At 35.3% G+C, this 19,774-nt stretch overlaps 2 pseudogenes; both read right to left on the reverse strand.

The window, feature by feature from the left end:
• Positions 1-7,076: 7,076 nt before the first annotated feature.
• LOC149572347 (12-oxophytodienoate reductase 1 pseudogene) lies at positions 7,077-8,201 on the reverse strand (annotated as a pseudogene).
• Positions 8,202-17,396: 9,195 nt separating this feature from the next.
• LOC149572348 (putative 12-oxophytodienoate reductase 11) lies at positions 17,397-19,006 on the reverse strand (annotated as a pseudogene).
• Between the last annotated feature and the right edge of the window lie 768 nt (positions 19,007-19,774).

The raw sequence follows: 19,774 nt of genomic DNA on the forward strand, positions 1-19,774 counted from the left end.
TTAAGTTCACAAACTTTCTCTTCAAGTATTAAAGACATGTGCACCCCAACTAAAATGCTTTTGTCATTTTTTTACTATAGGATTATGATAGGATTTTAATTTAAATAATTCTTTTCTAGAAAAATTAAACATTGCGTTTTGAAAATTGTAAAAGATAGCTCATAGTTTCTAATTAAATTGTTTTTAATGCTCATTTGGTTTTCAAATGCATGGTTGAAGTTGTGTAGAATTAATGAATGACAATGGAAAAGATTGACCTACAATCACTACTTCTAGCTGAAACCTCAAGTAACAATGCAAAACTATTTATAAACTGGTAAGTCCACAAAGAATATGACTACATCTGTAGTATGACTCCATCGTTACTAGAACGTAAAATTTATTTATTTATTTCTACTAATATGGTATTGACAATTTTATTAAAAAATATTTTGTATTGCTTTCAACTTTAAGAATTCAACAAACAATGATAACTAGAACACATAATGTGCAGTTGGTGGTTTATTTTGAGGAGAAGAGAAGTTGTTCGCAAGCCATTCATAGTGCACAATAGGAGCCTGTTAAAGAACGCCATTAAGCCCAACACAAGGGCCATCTAGTTAACCATAAATGAAATTAAGTTAAAAAAAATTAAGTTCACCATAGAGAATTTCAATTAGAGAGCCATCAGAGATTCAATTTGTTTCTATTTCCCACCTAAATCGAACAGCATAGAAGAATAAGTTCCACCTAGTGGCATGTACTTGCCTTGCAGTAAATTGGAATAGGAATAGAAAGTAATTATTATTTTTTGATTTTGTAAACAATAAATAAAATATAGGATAGAAAACAAATAATATTAAGAAGAAAATCAAAATAATTAATGAAAGTAATATAGTATTTTGAAATGTACACATTATCAATATCGTTAAATTTTAATAATATAGACACAACAAAAAACTTCGCATAATAATTGTTTATTTTAATATTAAAATCTAAACATTATTTGAAGTATGACTTTTGTCAAATTGTAATAGTTAAGTTATGACAAATAATGCTTCAAAAGTTAGATTTTCTTTAAAAAATTTACCAAGAGTACAATGAGCAATATTTCCAATCATGAATATACAAATTGTCATAAATTCTCAATTTTCTTTTAATAACTTCAATCAAATTATTATATAATTTTTTTTTAAAAACCTACAAAATACTAATAATTTATCAGTATAAGCATAGAGAAAATTGATTACAAAAGAAGGTTCAATTTAGAAATTAAATTAGTTGTTTAATACCATTCAAGACTTAAAAATCATGAAAACACTCCTAGTTCTAATTGAAGGTTAAATTGTAGAGTGCAATATTTTAGAGATTTTTAAGGAGAAATAAAATTTAACCGAATCCTCAAACCTTGCCGAAAATTATGAATATGGAACACTGTTCCCAAAATTTTAAAATTTAATAATTATGTTGTGTGATTCTCACATTAAAGTAGCCTATGGGCTAATTACGATAGTTATATTAACAATCGATCTAAGAGTACAAGAGGTATAGTGAAGAATCTTTTATTGATTTGTAAAATTAGGGTTCATTTAGATTTTAATTCGTCAAAAGGGCTTCTTTTTTGTACATTGTTGACTTTCTTATGTTTAAAAACTAAAATTTAGAAATTTTGAGTGATGTTAATTATCTATATTTTAACTTAATATCTTAAAAAACGAAGACAAATTACATTATAAAATTGTGAAGTAACCTTAATATCAATAATTTATCTATCTTCCACCAACCTAAAAAGGCTATATTCTAAAAAGTCTAAAAAATTTAATTTATAAGAATAGATGAATGCATATGACTATTTTGTTCGATGTACAAATTTTTTGCCTAATTTAGAGAAAATTTGAGACTAGTGCTTCTATAATATAATACGATAGAAAATGTGTTCATTTTGTAGTTCCATAGAGAAAGTTAGTTGATCTTGTACTTTTATTAGAATAAGTGGTCCAATTCTCCCTAAATGTGAGCCGAACAAATAAAAAATATATATCATTGAATGTCATACACATCAATTGCTGATAAAAATAATATGAATGTAAAAGAAATCTGTTAGTGATGGAGTTCTATTGTACTTAGTAATAAAATTTAAAATTTATATATCCAAATTTTACCTGTTCACATTACCCAACTCCAATTACGGGCGGTTTCCTTTGTTTGAGAATATTTAACACTATACTCACTAGTAGCATAGCCTGGAGATCCTTTGGAATTTCCTATTTCATTTTCCATTTATAATGAAATAACATTATTGTAATATGAGATCTAATATGTAAAGTCTTAAAAGGGATATTGTATTGACATTTAAGTAGATGAATGCCTTTTATGTGTTATGTGGTCCTAATTTAGAGGTTAATTTTTTTTCTTAATTCATTTCGTGTGGTTCCCTCTAGATTTATTCATGAGGGTTTGAGGGGAAATTTTTTTTGTATAAAATTTCCTAGGTTAGAGATCTTATAATGTATGATTATCTAGTAGCTCCTCTAGCGGTATTGAGTAATTGTTGTTTTTGTTTTGTTAATCCTAACATTACAATAGTGCTAATTATTTCAAATAAATTATTCCATGAATTCTATTTAAGATAGAATGTAGCACATAAAAAGTATCTAATAATGATCTGATGAAAAATTCAACATTAAATTTAAAATGATAGTTAATACTACTTATATTTTCATTAAAATAAAATAAAATAAATATTGAGCTAAGAACATCAAGAATCACATAGCCAAAAACCCATTCTTTTTCCTTCTATTATTCATATTATCCATTGAAATGAAAACATCATATTATATAAAAAATAATAAAATAGACATCAAAATAATGGTATTAGATCATTTAAATAGCCAATAATGACAATAAGGTTACCTCAAATTGTAAATGCATGCGAAGAGCACCAAGTTCTTGAATATGAGTTGTGTGAAGTGATTTTTTAGCTTGAAGTTTAAGGACCATAGTTAATGAATCTCCACCTACATCAAATTGAATAATTAGGCTTAGCTATAATTAAATTATCTATCTAAAACTTTGAAAGGTACTACATTAAGTTCAAGAATCTTTGCAAATTTGTAATTATGGTAAGTGTATTCAACGAGCAACCATTTCATAATATTTTAGAAATAATATAGCAACATGTTCCCAATTAGGAACATTTTCATTAGCCTCCAATGAAGAAGTTCCTAATAGGGAACATGTTGCTCTATTATTTCTACAATATTAGAGTACATAATACAATAATAAAAGAACTTGAAAGGAAGAAATATTAGAGAGACGCCATTTTAAGAAAAAGAGATCTTGTACCAAAGAAAAAAACTCACATCGGGGTGAGCAAGTGCATCATCATTATCTATGTACAACATGCTTGATCACAGAACCTTAAAAATATAAACAAGCAATTAAAATATGCATTAAAATGAATAGATACTTCATTTATGCATTGTTTATTATGACATTAGATTTATGGCCTTATTGTTTCCTTTAGAACCCCTATAAAAGCATCGTTTAAATTAATAAAGAACTTAATGCGCACTTCAACATAGGTTGAGACAATATCCTATCTAGTTTTAATTGGGTTATAGAGTTCTAACTTATTTGTGTGAAAAGTTGGAAATTGTATTCACTTCACAAAAGTTCTCCTATTTCTATGTTGTATCTTGAATTCATGACCATTTTTCATACTTCCTTTAGTCAAATATAATAATTTAAAAAAAAAAAGTAAATTAAGAGACCTCAAAAACATTTAATTTTAAAATAAAATTTGATATTTTATTAGAAAATATGTAATAGATAAAACCCATCTAAATTATCTCTATTTTATTTTAATTTCATTTGTTAAATAATGATATAGTTTCTTACATAATAATAAACTCATTTATATCAAAATTAAATGACAATTGTTTTAGTTCATATAAGATATTATGCATAATTAAATTGAGAAATGTTGAATTTTTAATTTTGTATTATTTCAATATAGAAAAACAATTTTTTTAGAAGATATTTATGAAAAATAAAATAATAAGACAATTATTCTTTTCCTTTGTTTTATCCATTGATTAATTTTATAAATTGATCTTTAATTTTTTAAAATAAAGATTAGTTTTCAATGATTATTTTATTAAATTAAATCTACTAATTCTTTTTTTTCATCTCTTAATGACACATTATCCACATGAATTCCAAAATATAAACAATTCAATAAAAATGTTCTGTTTTGACATAATGAAATTCATTTTTATAGAAGACGATTGCAAACGAAAAAATTTGAAGTAAATTTGATTCTATTCTTCTCTTGGAATATGTAATCCATTCAATCTTGTTCTTTAAATCTACTCATTTTACCCATTGAAAAATTATTGCATTATTTATTCCCAACACTATAATAATAATAACGATGAGTGGGAGAGTGGGTGACAAAGGGGTTGGGGTTTCTAGCTCATATGCTTGTGATGGTGAGGCGAGGAGTCTGAAGCGGACAAGGATGATGGATGGGGTGCCTTCTTTGTGTTGGTTCCGTGTAGCTTTGTTGGGTGTTGTCATATTTTGAGGGTGGATCTCACTAGTGCACGATGGAGCGGTTTTTCTACTATTCAGTAGGTATTTGTTGTTGAAGGATGGTTTTCTTCCAATGGCTCTTCTCCACACTCTAGATTGGTTTGGCTATTATGGGTGGTGTTTGGAGATGGAAGGTCCCATGTTGGTGCTCGGGTATTGTTGGGTTGTGCACTGGTTGGACCTCTATAAGGGGTTGGGGTTTGTGGGTGGATGTGTTTTTCTCCGGAACCCTAGTTCCCCACTTTGGGTTTTGGATGTATGGGGTCTTTTGCCCCAGGTGCGTTGCTTGTCTCTACCTCCAGCGGGCTCTCTTGTATTTGGAGTTTCTTGGAGATGAGGTTACAGATGGGTTTGGTTGGAAGGGCATATATGTGGTGGCTTCATCGACAGTTCCTTCCCTTGAGGCCTCCTATTATGGCTCGTGGGGTCCATATGAACCTTAGGGTTCGCAAGGGCTTGGATGTTAATGGTCTGGTCTAAAGGGGAAATGTGGTCCATGTCCTTGGTGCTAGTTCTATTGACAAGGGTGTTTTCCCTAGATGGATTTTTGTTTTTTGGGGTTTTACTGTTGATAGCCCCCCTTGGCTAGGCATTTTTGTTCATCATTTGGGGACTCTCTTGCCCCTTTGTGTTTTTTTCTTTGGGGATTCCTTTGGATGCTCACGCTCTGAGGCGAATGCTTCCTCTATTTGGGACTCAAATCTAGTTAAGGCAATCATTTCATAGCCTTGGATGCATGTGTTGTGGAGGTTTCCTCTATCTTGTTCTTTCACTTTCCTACTTCCTATTGAGGCGGAGGACCCTATTGAGGTGGGGACAAAGCTTGTGGAGGTAGCTAGTTCCTGGAGGAAAAGTGGCTGTGAATATGTTCAATGGGCACTGTCCCATTTTTTGTGAGTATCTCTTTCCTATTTTTAGAGATTTGGCTGGTGAGAGCATGTATGGACGATGTACTTCAAGTGGTGAATAAAGGATGACTCCACAACTAAACAGTTTTGTGTGGTGATGTGTGTTACATCCTATGAAGATGACCTAGGTCTTACTCTTAGCTTCTAAGTTCGTTGCTCCTACGGAGGTGGAGCAATCTCCTATTGAGGTGGGGATCATATTTGGGCAGTGGGAAGAAGAGGAGACTCCTATTGAGATACTAAATACTTGTACTACTTTTAGTAGTGTTGTTAGTGGAGGAAGGAGGAGTTGCTCTTACCTCTGGGGCTTGGTCTTCCTCCTCTTTGCTCCTCTTAGTATGATGTTTTGGAAGTTTGTGGGGGGCTGGAAGACTTTTGACTACGTTTTCCAAGGTTGGAGCCTTGTCCGGACCTATGGTTGGATGATATGCATTTTTTTTTGCCAAGGCTAGAGGTATAGTCTTGTTTGGTTCTGTTTCTTTGCTTACTATTCTGACAGGGGTAGATGGCCTGAGTTTGTTCACTTGTTTCTTATGGTGATTTATTGTCTTAGTTTCTCTTGTGATCAAGTGATTGCTAGAAGTTTTAAAGGCCACACTTTGGTCCTTTGTTGTTGTTTTATGTTTAAGTCTGCAACTATTATGGGGCCTTGTCCCAAGTCTTTCATTGTTAGCATTGACCATGGTTTGTAGATTAGTCACTTGTGGACCTTTGTCTTTGATAGAGTGAAATCTGGCTTGTCTAGATATTTCTAGTGTTTTGTTTGTACTTCAGGTCAACACCCATTAATTGTTCCTTTTCTTAATCAAAAACACTATAACAATAATCATCGATTTTTTCAAGGTGTGCCACATGGAACTATGCAATGGGAAAACCATTGGAGGTTTATCACGAGGCATTAAAATGATGATTTGTGTGGTTTTTTTCAAATTTTTATATAATGTAAATTCACATAAATTTTTCAATATATTTCAAACAAAGTTGTTTATCCAAATTGTGAATCAAGTACGCAAAGGACCTCTTTCACCATTATCTTTGATTCTTATTTTTTGTTGAATTGTACCAAATTAAGAGATTTATAGAATATGCCATCAACAATAATATATGTTGCATCATTTCTTATTTCTATCTCCTAACGCATCCTATCTCTTATAAATCCCACTCTATTATTATTTTTCTATGCTTACCCACCCTCTCTTATAAATATAACAAGAGCATATTGAAAATGGAGTGTGATTATTTTTCTCATTCAGAAACATCATTTATTTCAAATTATCTTTTTGATTGAGAACTTTCTTGCACAAATATCATTTTTTAAATATCTTTTTAATCATCACGTATGTTACCCAAATTAATGCAATAAATAAACCAAATTTTTCCTTAATTGACTTTCCATATTTTTTTAGTGTACCCATTGCATACCTAGATGCAATTGCAAGTTATACAATGACACAAAATAATAAATAATATATATTTTTAAAAAGTTTATAATATATAGTATGAAAAGTTACATTCTCCAACTAATCTCACTAAAAGTCCAAAACAACTACCATAAAATCAACTATACATTTTAGTACCATCACCAAATCAATATCAGTGTGATGATTTGAGGAATGGATAATTTGTGTATCCAACGATGGGATCAGAAGTATAAAATGTTTCTCTGTTGTATATATTGAGGGGTGCATTCAACTCAAATCTTTTTGGCAGATCCGGATTGGCGAGAAACAATTGGCCATAAACAATCAGATCGGCTTTGCCACCGAAAATAGCTTCGTTGCCGTCATCTCGATCATAACCCCTCGCAGCCAAAAATGTGCCCTTGAATTCTTTCCTCATTGGAATCAGGCTCTTTTCAGTCACTATCATCTTCTCCGCATTAAAAATCCTGGGCTCAACAAAATGCGCATACAATATCTTATATTTATTCAGAGCCTCCACCATGTAAACACCTAGTGCCTCCGGATTCGAGTCATAAGCATCAGAATAAGCTGAGAAGGGAGAAAGCCAAATTCCCACACGCTCTGCACCGATTTCATCAACAACTGCTTCCACAACTTCAAGAGCAAATCTGCAACGATTCTCCAATGTTTCTCCATAGCCATCTGTTCGATCATTCACGCTGTCCTTCATGAACTGGTCCACAAGGAACCCATGTGCTCCATGAATCTGAACACCATCAAACCCTATTATTCATAAAAGGACTCATTATACCAACAAAAATCGGCATTCTGTTCTTTAAATCAAGGTAGATGAGAATAAAAACATGCCTACATATGACATATGACTATTTTGTTCGATGTACAAATTTTTTGCCTAGTTTAGAGAAAATTTGACACTAGTGCTTCTATAATATAATAGGATATAAAATGTGTTCATTTTGTAGTTCCATATAGAAAGTTAGTTGATCTTGTACTTTTATTAGAATAAGTGGTCCAATTCTCCCTAAATGTGCTCCAAACAAATTAAAAATATATATCATTGAATGTCATACACATCAATTGTTGATAAAAATAATATGAATGTAAAAGAAATCTGTTAGTGATGGAGTTCTATTGTACTTATTAATAAAATTTAAAATTTATATATCCAAATTTTACCTGTTCACATTACCCAACTCCAATTACGGGTGGTTTCCTTTTTTTGAGAATATTTAACACTATACTCACTAGTAGCATAGCCTGGAGATCCTTTGGAATTTCCTATTTCATTTTCCATTTATAATGAAATAACATTATTGTAATATGAGATCTAATATGTAAAGTCTTAAAAGGGATATTGTATTGACATTTAAGTAGATGAATGCCTTTTATGTGTTATGTGGTCCTAATTTAGAGGTTAATTTTTTTTTCTTAATTCATTTTGTGTGGTTCCCTCTAGATTTATTCATGAGTGTTTGAGGGGAATTTTTTTTTGTATAAAATGGCCTAGGGTTAGAGATCTTATAATGTATGATGATCTAGTAGCTCCTCTAGCGGTATTGAGTAATTGTTGTTTTTGTTTTGTTAATCCTAACATTACAATAGTGCTAATTATTTCAAATAAATGATTCCATGAATTCTATTGAAGATAGAATGTAGCACATAAAAAATATCTAATAATGATCTGATGAAAAATTCAGCATTAAATTTAAAATGATAGTTAATGCTACTCATATTTTCATTAAAATAAAATAAAATAAATATTGAGCTAAGAACATCAAGAATCACATAGCCAAAAACCCATTCTTTTTTCCTTCTATTATTCATATTATCCATTGAAATGAAAACATCATATTATCTAAAAAATAATAAAATAGCCATCAAAATAATGGTATTAGATCATTTAAATAGCCAATAATGACAATAAGGTTACCTCAAATTGTAAATGCATGTGAAGAGCACCAAGTTCTTAAATATGAGTTGTGTGAAGTGATTTTTTAGCTTGAAGTTTAAGGACCATAGTTAATGAAATGGGGATAAATTGTTATATCATCACAAACCTATTTTTTTGTTTGTGAGGAGAAGCGTTGGCTGGAGGATGTGGAGAAGCGTTGGCTGCCAGCTGGGCTAGGGTTTTTCCCCTAGCCTGTTCTTGGTGTTTGATCTTTACTATTTTTCTGTTCTGTTTGGATTGCTAGCTACTGGACATAATTTGTGTCGGTGTTTTTGGCGATCTTTTGCAGTCAATTTTGGATTGGGGTTTTATTGTTTGCATGGCAGGGCCTAGGATTTCTTCTCCGTTGGTGAGAATAGATGGTTCTTCTCCAACTATGCATGCAATGCAATCTGAATCGTTTTATTCAGGGGAGAGCTCCAAGTTGAAAAAAGTTAATGGTTGTTTTCCGCGTAGCCATGATCGCCGTATTCTAGTTATTCCTCCAACGGCTGTAATGGAGGACATTGATTATTGGACCAAGGATGCTTTGATATGAAAATTTCTTGGAATTTGGATTTTCCTATCCGCTCTTGAGGAATGGATCTGCCACTCTTGGCAGGTGGAAGGCGATATGGAGATTATGTTGGCAGGGAATAGTTATTTTTTTGTTGTATTCTCTTGCATGTCTGATCGTGATCGTGTTTTTGAAGGAGGCCCTTATTTCTACAACCATGTGGGGTTATTTGTCAAACCTTGGCATTCAGGTTTTAATTCTGCTGAGGATCTCCCTTCAACAGTGCCAGTTTGGGTTCGCTTGCCTCGTCTTCCCTTGGAATTTTTGCGTGAAGACATCCTTTGACAAATTGCTGCTTTGTTGGGGAAGCCAGCTGTGATGGCACATCAATCCCTCAATAAATAGGTTATTTCTTATGCTAGAATTTGTGTTGAAATTAATTTGAATAACCCATTACCAGATTCTTTGAAAATTTGTCTGGGGGATTCTTCTTGGGTGCAGCAGTTAGATTATGAATCCCTCCCTTTCCATTGCTAGATTTGTCATGAGTATGGTCATTTACTGCAGCAGTGCCCCCGTAACTCGAGTTTCAAAGGAGTGGATCGTTCTACAACTGGCAATGCTGGTGGTTTGGCAGATACTACAGGGAAAGGACAATCTCAAATGGTTAATACTACCAAGGGGATGAATCCACAAGATGCTATAGGTAAGGGTAAGGCTCAAATGCAGGATAAGGATGGATTTACCCCTGTTCACCCTTGAGCTAAGGGGCGTGGTCAAAAGAGGCCTTTGAAAGAAAGATTATCTGATTCAGGTTTTAACCGCTTTGAGGTGCTGGATAGTATGGTTCTAGAGGAGGGTATTACTCCTCCTATCTCTTCTAATCCAGTTTTCCTAGATGAGAGATTTGTTCCTAATGATGCTTGTGGGGCATCTCAAGTTGTAGTATATCAGAACTGCGAGGTTCCTGTAGCTCCTATGACAGCGGCTCTGGTGACTCCTGCAGTGTTGGAAGATGATGATATTTTTTTGGCTGACTTGGTTAAGGATGTGCTACCATCAGGTAAGGGCAAGGGATCTCCTATCCCCTTGGGGTTGCTGCCTCGACCCTTTAAGCGGGCTTCTTCTACTCCCCCTCTAAGGAGTGGGCGCAAAACAGACCAAGAGAAGATTAAACTCACAGGAGATATATTGATTGAGTCTGGTTCAGTGAAACCTTTGGATTCTCATTTTCCCAATTCTACCCAATGATGATTATTCTCTCATGGAATGTAAGGGGGTTGAATAACATCCCTAGACAAAAGGCTATTCATAACTTGGTGGTTGATCATAGTCCTGATGTTTTTTGTATCCAAGAGACTAAGCTCTCTATGGAGTCTATGATCCAACATGCCTCTAGTATTTCGTCTCGTGGCCAATGCCAGTGTGTTGGGGCAATAGGCAGTGCTGGTGGTTTAGCTATATTTTGGGATCCTCAAAAAATTTCTCCTCTTGGCTGGATGTCTTCTCGCTCAGCTCTCTCTATGGTAGCTTCTTCTCTAGACCCAGGAGAGATAATCATGGTTACTAATGTGTATGCACCTGTTGATCTAGTGGGAAAGGAGGAACTTTGGGAACATATTCAATATGTTAGAAATTGTCATCCTTATCATCCTTGGGTGTTAGCAGGGGACTTCAATTCAGTTTTAAGTCGGAAGAGAAGCATGGTAGTTTGGCTAGATTGGGGCCTTCTTCTGCTCTTCTTCGGTAACACATATCTCTTTTGCATCTCTCTGATGTTAAGCCTTCTAATGGCCTCTATACCTAGAATAATCATAGGACTGGTGTTGCTGCTATCTCAAAATGCCTAGATAGATTTCTTGTTTCTTGCTTCTGGCTTAGTGGCACCCTTACTATCTCTTCAGAAATCCTTGATTAGAGGGGTTCAGATCATTGGCCAATCAAATTTTTTGCTATAGGGGATTATGTTCCGAAGCATCCTCCTTTTAAGTTCCAGTTGATGTGGCTTCGTGACTCCTCTCTTCATGATTTTGTTTTTTGTTGGTGGAAAGATGGTGCTCCTGCATATGGTACTGCAATGTTCTCATTTTCTAAAAGGCTTCAATATGTTAAAAGGCAGCTCAAGATATGGAATAGGGAATGCTTTGGGAATCTTCACTTTATGAAGAGGCTTGCTCAAGAAAATCTTGATGTCATCACAAGGGAGATTAGAGATCGAGGTTTCTTAGAGGATCTTGGCCAGGCTGAATCCCTTGCTTCTAGAGCTCTAGAAGAATGGGAACTTCAAGAGGAAATTTTTTGGAAGCAAAAGGCTCGAGTTGATTGGCTCCAGGAAGGTGAACGAAACACTACCTTTTTCCATAAAACAGTGCAATCATGCCGGAATCAGAGCACTATCTCTTCTTTGGTTAATTCTCAAGGTATCCAACTGAATTCCTTGCCAGCTTTGTTCCAGGAGGCTATTTCGTACTTCTCTACCCTCTTCTTTGAGGACTCTCCTCCTGCTGATAATGAAGAAAATATTATTTTGTCCTGTATTCCTTCCCTTATCACTCAGGAAATGAATGATTATCTCATGCGTCCTATCTCTTTGAAAGAGCTGGAGGAGGTGGTCTTTGGCATGCCTAAGGGGAAGGCTCCTGGTCCTAATGGCTTTCCAGTTGAATTCTTTCAGGAATTTTGGGACATCATTAATCATGATTTGTTGGAGGTGGTTAAAGAATCCTATGCTAGCAAGCAGATGCTTTGAGCTTTGAACACTACATTCTTGACTCTTATTCCTAAGAGAGAGGGTGCTAATCAATTGGAGTTTTTTAGACTAATTGCCTTGTGTAATGTGGTTTACAAAGTTATTACTAAGCTGATTGCTGAGAGACTAAAAAGGTGGCTTCCCATTATTATCTCAGAAGAACAAGGTGGTTTTGTTGCTGGCAGACAAATTTTGGATGGGGTGGTTATTGCTATTGAGGCTATTCACTCTATGGCTACTTCAAGGGAGAGAGCCATGTTTGTTAAGCTAGATATGGCTAAGGCCTATGATAGATTTAAATGGAGCTTCCTAAGGAGTATTCTTCTTTCTTTTGGATTTAGCTCTGACTGGGTGAGTTGGATTATGAGTTGTGTTACTTCTGCCTCTTTTTCTGTTCTTATTAATGGTCAACCTTCACAACTATTTGGTGCTTCTAGAGGCCTCAGCCAGGGTGACCCTCTCTCCCCATATCTATTCATCATCATGGCTGAAGGCTTGGGCAGATTCATTAAGCATCAGGTGTCCCAGAATTCTATTCAAGGCTGGCGGTGGGGTAATGGCTTACCTTCTCTTTCCCATCTTCAATTTGTTGATGATTCTACTCTTGCCGGTCTTGCTAGGATCAAGGAAGCTGAAGCCTTTCGACATGCTTTGGACATTTATTTGGCAGCTTCAAGCCAGAAAGTTAATGAGCACAAATCTTTCATTTACTTTTTTAACACTCCTGATTCTATTCAGCACAGGATTGTTGGTATCCTACGGTTTCAGATAGGTTCACTTCCTTTGAGTTATCTTGGCATTCCTATTGCTGTTTCCAGGCAGGCACATCTCATCTGGCAAAATTTGATTACCAAGCTTCAGGATAAGGTAAATCATTGGACTCATAGATGGCTTTCTACTGCTGCCCGGGTTACTCTTCTTCAAGCTGTTATCCAAGCTCTTCCTACTTATAGAAGCATGGTTCATGCTGCACCTATTTACTTTCTCAAAGAGTTTGATGCTCTTTTTCGACAATTCCTTTGGAGTGGTAATTTGCGTAGTTCTAAATGGAGCTTGGTTAATTGGGCAACTGTTTGTAGGCCTAAAAAGGAGGGTGGTCTTGGTCTTCAATCTGCTCTATTGAGTAGTCAACCTTTGGCTACTAAAATTTATTGGCGATGGTGCTCTAGACAACATCAACTTTGGGCTTGTATTATCACTCATAAATATTTTCATGGTGCTGATCCTTGCTCTATTTCTGCACTTCCTCTTGAAGGTTGTGGCTCAATGGTTTGGCATACTTTGAAGACAAGTGTGATGTTGGTGAAGAGGGGTCTGTTCTGGATATGTAAAGGAGGTTCTCAGGCTTTGTTTTGGTCTGATGCTTGGGATGGATTCCCTTCCATTTTATCCATATACCCTCATCTTCAGCCTCTTTGTAACTCTTTTCTTGCCACTGGATGGGATAAAGTGGCTCATTACAAGACTCCTTATCAATTGGGACCTGTTGTTGGTTACAGATGGAAGCATTCCTCTAATTGGCCTCCTGGAGGTACAGACATGGATCGTCAGGAGCTTTCTCAAATTCTGGCCTCTAGAGAGTGTTCTTCTTTGCTTGGTCCAGATGTTTTGGCTTGGGGCGGTACCTTGTCTGGTAAATATCATGTCTCTGCTGGGTATCAGGAGATAACTAGACAATTATTTGGGGATGCTGAGGTCCCTTGGTGGAAGCAAGTTTGGAATAAAGTTTCTTGGTCCAAGTGCAATTTTTTCATGTGGCTAGTGGTTCACAATCGTTGTCTTACCTGGGATAATCTTTGTAAACGTAGATTTCAGGGTCCCTCTTATTGTGTTTTGTGTGGTAATGGAGAGGAGTCTGTCTCCCATCTGTTCTTCCATTGCTCCTATTCTACTTAGATATGGAACCTTTGGTGGAGTGCTTGGGGTTGCTCTTGTCGGCATGCTTCCTCTTTGCCTGAGTTCTGGGCCCGCTTGGGTAGTGCTCCCTCCAAGTCTTCTTCTCTCCATGCTGCTTGGATTGCTGGCCCATCTTTCATGCTTTGGCATATCTGGTTGGAGAGGAATCGTCGCATATTCCAAGATGTTTGGCTTGGTGTTTTTCATCTTTGGTGGAAAATATCACATTCTCTTCAGGAAACTATTCTTGTGAAGTGTGAGCTTGATGGGGGTATGGATCCGATTGATCTTGCTATCTGTAATCGCCTCAATTTTCATCTACAAGATGGGGTTGCAGCTCATAGGTTTCCTTCTATGTCCAGGCAGCTTCACCATCAGAGGAAGGGTCGGGTTAATCGGGATGGGCACTAGACTCCTCCTCCCTGTGGGGTTCTGAAAATTAACACTGATGGTTCTTCCCGTGGGAATCCTGGTCCGGCTGGTATTGGCGGAGTGGCTCATTGTAGTTCTGGGGATGTTAAATTTTTCTTCTTAGTTCATAAGGGTGATTATACTAACAATCTCATGGAAGCTCGAGCTATTTTATATGCTATGGAACAGTGTTGCTTGCAGGGATGGAGTAAGATTATTTGTGAGTCTAATTCCCAGGTGGTGGTGAACATGCTTTCTCCGCAAGAGCTTGAGGATGTTAGTTGGCAGCTGGCCACTATTGTTAAGTAGATTCTTTTCTTCTCTTCCTCTTTTCAGTTCATTAGGTTCATGTATATTCCTCGTGAATGGAATAGAACTGCTGATTGTTCAGCCAAATGGGCTTCTAGTCATGATCCGGGTTGGAATATTAGGGATAGGGGGCAACTGTCCTTTGAGATGGTGTAAGAATTTGATGATCTTGTTGCTCATGATCGAGCTCCTTGTTGAGCTCTCCTTGTTGTATTCCTTTCTGTCTTAATAAATTTTTACCCCTCTTTTTGCATTAAGGACCATAGTTAATGAATCTCCAACTACATAAAATTGAATAATTAGGATTAGCTATAATTAAATTATCTATCTAAAACTTTGAAAGGTACTACATTAAGTTCAATAATCTTTGCAAATTGTAATTATGGTAAGTGTATTCAATGAACAACCATTTCATAATATTTTAGAAATAATATAGCAACATGTTCTCAATTAGGAACATTTTCATTAGCCTCCAATGAAGATGTTCCTAATAGGGAACATGTTGCTCTATTATTTCTACAATATTAGAGTACATAATATAATAATAAAAGAACTTGAAAGGAAGAAATATTAGAGAGACACCATTTTAAGAAAAAGAGATCTTGTACCAAAGAAAAAAACTCACATCGGGGTGAGCAAGTGCATCATCATTGTCTATGTAGAGCATGCTTGATCACAGAACCTTAAAAATATAAACAAGCAATTAAAATATACATTAAAATGAATGGATACTTCATTTATGCATTGTTTATTATGACATTAGATTTATGGCCTTATTGTTTCCTTTAGAACCCCTATAAAAGCATCGTTTAAATTAATAAAGAACTTAATGCGGACTTCAACATAGGTTGAGACAATATCCTATCTAGTTTTAATTGGTTTATAGAGTTCTAACTTATTTGTGTGAAAAGTTGGAAATTGTATTCACTTCACAAAAGTTCTCCTATTTCTATGTTGTATCTTGAATTCATGACCATTTTTCATACTTCCTTTAGTCAAATATAATAATTTTTTTTTTTTTAAAGTAAATGAAGAGACCTCAAAAACATTTAATTTTAAAATAAAATTTGATATTTTATTAGAAAATAGGTAATAGATAAAACCCATCTAAATTATCTCTATTTTATTTTAATTTCATTTGTTAAATAATGATATAGTTTCTTACATAATAATAAACTCATTTATATCAAAATTAAATGACAATTGTTTTAGTTCATATAAGATATTATGCATAATTAAATTGAGAAATGTTGAATTTTTAATTTTGTATTATTTCAATATAGAAAAACAATTTTTTTAGAAGATATTTGTGAAAAATAAAATAATAAGACAATTATTCTTTTCCTTTGTTTTATCCATTGATTAATTTTATAAATTGATCTTTAATTTTTTAAAATAAAGATTAGTTTTCAATGATTATTTTATTAAATTAAATCTACTAATTCTTTCTTTTCATCTCTTAATGACACATTATCCACATGAATTCCAAAATATAAACAATTCAATAAATAAAGTTCTCTTTTGACATAATGAAATTCATTTTTATAGAAGACGATTGCAAACGAAAAAATTTGAAGTAAATTTGATTCTATTCTTCCCTTGGAATATGTAATGCATTCAATCTTGTTCTTTAAATCTACTCATTTTACACATTGAAAAATTATTGCATTATTTATTCCCAACACTATAATAATAATAACGATGAGTGGGAGAGCAGGTGACAAAGGGGTTGGGGTTTCTAGCTCATATGCTTGCGATGGTGAGGCGAGGAGTCTGAAGCGGACGAGGATGATGGATGGGGTGCCTTCTTTGTGTTGGTTCCGTGTAGCTTTGTTGGGTGTTGTCATATTTTGAGGGTGGATCTCATTGGTGCACGATGGAGTGGTTTTTCTACTATTCAGTAGGTGTTTGTTGTTGAAGGATGGTTTTCTTCCAATGGCTCTTCTCCATGCTGTAGATGGGTTTGGCTCTTATGGGTGGTGTTTGGAGATGGAAGGTCCCATGTTGGTGCTTGGGGTATTGTTGGGTTGTGCACTGGTTGGACCTCTATAAGGGGTTGGGGTTTGTGGGTGGAGGTGTTTTTTGCCATAACCCTAGTTCCCCACTTTGGGTTTTGGATGTATGGTGTCTTTTGCCCCTGGTGCGTTGCTTGTCTCTACCTCCGGTGGGCTCTCTTGTATTTGGAGTTTCTTGGAGATGAGGATACAGATGGGTTTGGTTCAAAGGGCATATGTGTGGTGGCTTCATCGATAGTTCTTTCCCTTGAGGCCTCCTGTTATGGCTCGTGGGGTCCATATGAACCTTAGGGTTTGCAAGGGCTTGGATGTTAATGGTCTGGTCTAAAGGGGAAATGTGGTCCATGTCCTTGATGCTAGTTCTATTGACAAGGGTGTTTTCCCTAGATGGATTTTCATTTTTAGGGGTTTTACTGTTGATAGCCCCCGTTGGCTAGGCATATTGAAAATGGAGTGTGATTATTTTTCTCATTCAGAAACATCGTTTATTTCAAATTATCTTTTTGATTGAGAACTTTCTTGGACAAATATCATTTGTTAAATATCTTTTTAATCATCACGTATGTTACCCAAATTAATGCAATAAATAAACCAAATTTTTCCTTAATTGACTTTCCATACTTTTTTAGTGTACCCATTGCATACCTATATGCAATTGCTAGTTATACAATGACACAAAATAATAAATAATATATATTTTTAAAAAGTTTATAATATATAGTATGAAAAGTTACATTCTCCAACTAATCTCACTAAAAGTCCAAAACAACTACCATAAAATCAACTATACATTTTAGTACCATCACCAAATCAATATCAGTGTGATGATTCGAGGAATGGATAATCTGTGTATCCAACGACGGGATCAGAAGTATAAAATGTTTCTCTGTTGTATTTATTGAGGGGCGCATTCAACTCAAATTTTTTTGGCAGATCCGGATTGGCGAGAAACAATTGGCCGTAAACAATCAGATTGGCTTTGCCACCGAAAATAGCTTCGTTGCCGTCATCTCGATCATAACCCCCTGCAGCCAAAAATGTGCCCTTGAATGCTTTCCTCATTGGAATCAGTCTCTTTTCAGTCACTATCGTCTTCTCCGCATTAAAAATCCTAGGCTCAACAAAATGCGCATACAATATCTTATATTTATTCAGAGCCTCCGCCATGTAAACACCCAGTGCCTCTGAATTCGAGTCATAAGCATCAGAATAAGCTGAGAAGGGAGAAAGCCGAATTCCCACACGCTCTGCACCGATTTCATCAACAACTGCTTCCACAACTTCAAGAGCAAATCTGCAACGATTCTCCAATGTTCCGCCATAGCCATCTGTTCGATCATTCACGCTGTCCTTCATGAACTAGTCCACAAGGAACCCATGTGCTCCATGAATCTCAACACCATCGAACCCTATTATTCATAAAAGGACTCATTATACAAACAAAAATCGGCATTCTATTCTTTAAATCAAGGTAGATGAAAATAAAAACATGCCTGCATCGATTGCATTTCTGGCAGCATTTCAAAAATGTGCAACTAAATTGGGGATTTCCTCTGCTTTTAAAGGCCGAGGAGGAGAGAAGTCTGCGACAGCCTTTCGATTCGGAAGAGGGATCTTTCCAGATATTGGTTTGCTTGTGGAGGAAATTGGAGATTGGCCATCAGGTTGATAATCTGCACCCAAAACATACATTTTTCGTTTTGTAGCACAGTCAACCAAATTTAATTAAACAGTGGAAAGCCCCCCAAAAAATACTGACCAACATGAGAAAATCTTCCGCCATGCAGTATAGAAGAAAATGCCCCCTTTGTCGTGTACAGCTTTCACGATGGGCTTCCAGGCTTCAACTTGCTCCTGTGTCCATATCCCAGGCGTACCTGGAAGCCTGCCATTTAAGGAGAACTATATTTTTCAATGAACACTCAAATGTTAATTGGAATAAAGAAAAAATGAAATGAAGGTAAGTGGATTTCCGAAACACCCTTGAGCAGTATCAGAGACCCCAGTTGCCTCTGCGATCAACAAGCCCCCGCGTGTTGTTCTCTGAGAGTAGTACAGGATTGCATGCGGCAGAGGATTGGTGTTTTAGGATCTTTTCCTGGCTAGAGGAGCCAAAACAACTCTGAAAAATAGAAAGAAAAGTGTTTTATTAGGGGGGAAAATTCAATCTTGATTGTGCATCCTCAGTAAAAGCTTGTTGTGAGAGAAACCTGTGAGCCAAATTGAAAGGACCCATTTTGTAGGGCGTTAAAAGAGGCAATGATTCAGACATGGTGCCTAAAATAAATGTTTCGGAATGAAGATGATCTGGAATTGAGTGAGGAGGCAACGAAATTATGAAATTTATATAAGGCACGGGCGTGATGGCGAATTTCAATTCAAAGCATGTAAACGTCAGTCCATACGATTGCAGAAAACTTCAAATTCAAAATTATGAATGGAAACTATGAGCAAATATATGGCATACCCACATTTTAGTTTCCAGTCAATGGATGCTGACGTCTGTAAATACGTTCGTACACAAGACAATTGTCAAGCGTATTCAATTTTAGTTCACGTTCTTTTTAGTTCTTGGAATACTAACGCAATCGTTCAGTCCATTAAAACACTAATAAACGATTGCCAAACCAATAAGATTTAAGTATTTTTGAAGACTTCAATTTATGATAATGTTTGAAAATTTACACATATTTTTTAAAAATAAAAAATATCATCTATTGATATCTTATTAGCTCTATTGAAAAAGAGCAAAAGGGAGAAAATCATTTTTTCAAAACAAAAAATTACTGAAAAAAAATTGTCCACACTTTGGCGATAATAAAAGTAATGTTGATTTGATCAATATGGAAAACTCCAGAAGCTTCCAAGTTTTCACCATGGCAACTTCATTTTGCACCAGTGTACCGCTGAAAAAAATTGGAAAACATTGGGGCAGTAGCATTTTTCATTTTTCACCAGTCAATGCCAACGTCTGCAAGGTAATCTTTTAAGGAACATGCTCAAGGATTTTAGGTCCAAAACCTTCTACAACACTATAGTA

The sequence above is a fragment of the Cupressus sempervirens genome, chromosome 2, assembly GCF_028749045.1.
Source record: "Cupressus sempervirens isolate cs-2001-9-10 chromosome 2, ASM2874904v1, whole genome shotgun sequence".
Taxonomy (NCBI): Eukaryota; Viridiplantae; Streptophyta; class Pinopsida; order Cupressales; family Cupressaceae; genus Cupressus; species Cupressus sempervirens.